This window comes from Trachemys scripta, chromosome 8, assembly GCF_013100865.1.
Source record: "Trachemys scripta elegans isolate TJP31775 chromosome 8, CAS_Tse_1.0, whole genome shotgun sequence".
Lineage (NCBI taxonomy): Eukaryota > Metazoa > Chordata > Testudines > Emydidae > Trachemys > Trachemys scripta.
This window is the reverse complement of record NC_048305.1, coordinates 106,285,587-106,290,138: the sequence shown is the minus strand read 5'-3', so window position 1 is coordinate 106,290,138 and position 4,552 is coordinate 106,285,587.

Here is a 4,552-nt window from a genome sequence, read left to right as displayed (position 1 = left end):
GGGGTGGGTAGGTGGGGGGCGCGGGCAGGGGGCAGGACGGGGGGGTGAGGGCGCGGGAGATGGGGTGAGTAGGTGGGGGGCGCGGGCAGGGGGCGGGATGGGGGGTGGGGGGTGCGGGCAGGGGGCAGGACGGGGGTGGGTAGGCGGGGGGGCGCGGGCAGGGGGCGGGACGGGGGTGGGTAGGTGGGCGGCGCAGGCAGGGGGCAGGGGGCGGGACGGGGGGGCGTGGGCAGGGGGCAGGAGGGGGGTTGGGTAGGTGGGGGGCATAGGCGGGGGGCAGGGTTGGTAGGTGGGGCGGATGGGGTGGGTGTAGGGTGACCAGACAGCAAATGTGAAAAATCTGGACGGGGGTGGGGGGTAATAGGAGCCTGTATAAGAAAAAGACCCAAAAATCGGGACTGTCCCTATAAAATCGGGACATCTGGTCACCCTAGGTGGGTGGGAGTTGCAGGATGGGGTGGAGTAGGGTGAGGACGGGGTAGACGCAGGCAGTGGGGGAGGGCAGCGGGGGTTGGTCAATGTATAAGAATATAATACACCTCTACCCCGATATAACGCTGTCCTCGGGAGCCAAAAAATCTTACCGTGTTATATCGAACTTGCTTTGATCCGCCGGAGTGCGCAGCCCCACCCCGGGAGTGCTGCTTTACTGCGTTATATCCGAATTCGTGTTATATCGGGTCGCGTTGTATCAGGGTAGAGGTGTAATATAAGAATTGCCGTACTGGGTCAGACCAATGGTCCATCTAGCCCAGTCTCCTGTCTTCTGACAGTGGCCAGGGCCAGGTGCTTCAGAGGAAAGAACAGAACAGGGCAGTTATCAAGTGATCCATCCCGTCATCCACTGCCAGCTTCTGGCAGTCAGAGGCTAGGGATAACCAGAGTGTGGGGTTGCATCCCTGACTATCTTGGCTAATTGCCATTGATGGACCTAGCCTCCGTGAATGTATCTAATTCTTGTTTCAATCCAGTTACAGTTTTGGCTATCACAACATCCCCTGCAAGGAGTTCCACAAGTTGACAGTGTGTTGTGTGAAGAAGTACTTCCTTTTGTGTGATTTAGACCTGCTGCCTATTAATTTCATTGGGTGACCCCTGATTCTTGTGTTATGTTAAAGGATAAATAACACTTTCTTCTTCACTTCCCAACACCAATCGTGATTTAATAGACCATTATCATAGCTTCCCTCGGTTGTCTCTTTTCCAAGCTTGAACAGTACTTTTTAATGTGTCCTCATATGGAGAATGTTCCATATCCTTAATCATTTTGTTGCTCTTCTCTGTACCTTTTCCCTTTCTAATATATCTTTTTTGAGATGGGGCAACTAGCACTGCACACAGTTTTCAAGATGTGGGGGTACTGTGGATGTACATAGTGCCATTATGATATTTCCTGTCTTATGATCTATCCCTTTCCTAATGGTTTCTAGCATTCTGTTAGCTTTTTTGACTGCTGGTACACACTGAGCAGATGTTTTCAGAAAACTGTCCACAATGATCTCTTTCTTGAGTGATAACAGCTAATTTAGACCCCATCATTTTATAGGTATAGTTGGGATTATGTTTTCCAATGTGCATTACTTTGCTTTTATCAACATTGAATTTCATCTGCCATTTTGTTGTCCAGTCACCCAGTTTTGTGAGATCCCTTTATAACTCCTCGCAGTCTGCTTTAGACGTAACTATCCTGAGTAATTTTATATTTTCTGCAAATTTTGCCAACTCACTGTTTACCCCTTTTTCCAGATCATTTATGAATATGTTGAACAGCACAGGTCCCATTAAAACCTCTGGGGGACACTGCTATTTTCATCTCTCCATTCTGAAAACTGACCATTTATTCCTACCCATTGTTTCCTGTCTTTTAACTAGTTACAGTCCCATGAGAGAACCTTCCCTCTTATCGAATGGCTGCTTAGTTTGCTTACAAGCCTTTGGTGAGGGAGCTTGTCAAACGTTTTCTGAAAGTCCAAGTACACTATATCCAGTGTATTACCCTCGTCCACATGTTTGTTGACCCTCTCAAAGAATTCTAATAGATTGGTGAGGCATGATTTCCCTTTACTAAAGCTGTGTTAACTCCTCCCCAACAAATTTGTGTTCATCTATGTTTCTGATAATTCTGTTCTTTTTTGCCTGGTACTGAAGTTAGGGTTACTGGCCTGTAATTGCAAGGGTCGCCTCTGGAGCCTTTTAAAACTCATTTACATTACCTACCTTTCAGTCATCTTATCTGGTACAGAGGCCGATTTAAATGATGCATTACAAACCACAGTCAGTAGTTCTGTTGTTTAGCCATGCTGGAATATTTTTGATACTGTTACTATTTTTTTATGTAGGATATACATTTAATTTGAGCCTCTATTATGGTGGTGGTGTTTTTTAAAGTTTTGATGCAGCTTTCAGGCATTTCACTCTCCCTGAGCATTTCACACTCACCATCACCATCCTGGTCAGGTGGTCGGTAATACATCCCTACTGCTATACTCTTATTATTCAAATAATGGAATTTCTATTCATAGATGGGGTGAGTGGGGGGAAGGTGAGGATGGGTTGGGTAGGTGGGTGCAGGCAGATGGGGGGAGGACTGAGTCAATAGGAGTGGATGGTAGGTGAGCAGGGTGGAGTTGGGTGAGGCCGGGGTGGATGGATGAGGCCAGGACTCGCTGACTGGCAGCGAGGGAGGGTGGGGTGCGTGGCAGACAAGGTGACAGGAGTCTGGCAACTCTGCCCCAGCGCAGGGACATCCTCCCCATTGGGGAAGGAAGTGCTGCCAAACCATTGCAATAAGCCGGAGCCCTGCTGACTTAGTTTGCTGCTGGCCTGGCTGTGTAGGAGTAAGGCAAAGAGATTCTTTTAGGACTGGAGGAGACACAGTGCCTCATGGCATAATGAGCATGGTGTGAGAGCCAGCCAATCACCCCCAGAAGACAACTATGGGTAGGGGGAATGACCAGTATCTCACACAGCCCCTTCCTCAAAGAGCTATTGGGAGCTTGTCTCCAGCACTCAGATGCTCAACTCCCAATGGGGTCTAAACCCAGATAAATCCGTTTTACCCTGCATAAGGCTTATGCAGGGCAAACTCATGAATGGTTCACCCTCTATAACACTGATAGAGAGATATGCACAGCTGTTTGCTCCCCCAGGTATTAATACATACTCTGAGTGAATTACTAAATAAAAGTGATTTTATTAAATACAGACAGTAAGATTTAAGTGGTTCCAAGTAGTAACAGACAGAACAAAGTAAGTCATCACGTAAAATAAAATAAAATGCACAAATCTATGTCTAATCAAACTGAATACAGATAATCTCACCCTCAGAGATGTTTCAGTAAGTTTTTTCTCAGACTGGACACCTTCCAGGCCTGGGCACAATTCTTTCCCCTGGTACAGCTCTTGTTGCAGCTCAGGTGATAGCTAGGGGATTCTTCATGATGGCTCCTCCCTCCCCTTGTTCTCTTCCACCCCTTTATATATCTTTTGCATAAGGCGGGAACCCTTTGTCCCTCTGGGTTTCCACCCCCCCACACTGGAAAAGCACCAGGTTAAAGATGGATTCCAGTTCAGGTGACATGATCACATGTCACTGCAAGACTTCATTACTCACTTGCCAGCACACACATATACAGGAAGACTCACAGGTAAATACAGCCATCTGCAGACAATGGGAGTCATCAAGATTCCAAACCATCCTTAATGGCCCACACTTTACATAATTACAATAGGCCCTCAGAGTTATGTTTTATATTTCTAGTTTTAGATACAAGAGTGGTACATTTCTACAAATAGGATGATCACACTCAGTAGATTATGAACTTTGTAATGATACCTTACAAGAGACCTTTTGCATGAAGCATATCCCAGTTACATTATATTCACTTATATTTTTATAAAACCATATAGACTGCACAATGTCACAGTAGGTGCCTGGAGGGGGCTGCTGGAGCAGGGGGTCTGGAGAAGGAGCAAGGGTCATAGAGCTTTAGAGGAGGGAGGATGGAAGGGGCCTGCTGGATCAAGTGAGGATTGTGGGTTTGGTGGGGGGGGGCCTCAGAGCCTTCCCAAAAGTGCAGGGGACAAGCCCCCCTCCTTGGTCCCGCCCCTGCCCCACCTCTTCCCCCAAAGGCCCCACCCACAGCCAAGCCAGAGCAGGGCTAGGGAGCCTGGGACCCTCTACCTACCCTGGGTGGGGGGCTCCCAAGAGCAGACCCCGGCCTGTGTCCCCACCTCCTGGGTCCCCTGCGCAGGGCAGGTGGAGGGTCAGTGGCCCCCACAGCTGCCTGCGTGGCTCTTACCCTGACCCAGCTCCAGCCGGGGGGCAGGGCCTCGGAGCTGCGCCATGGTAAGATCTGCCCAGTGCAGCTGTGGGGAGCTGCGCACCCTCCACCTGCCCTGGGCGGAGGGCCCGGGAGCAGGGACACGGGCCAGGGGCAACTCTTGGGCAGCCCCCCCCCCCCCCCCCCGGGCAGGTCTCCACCCATGGGATCCATGGCTCTCCACAGCTGCCCGGGCTCCCGGGGCCCGTCTCCAGCTGCTGGCCTGGCCA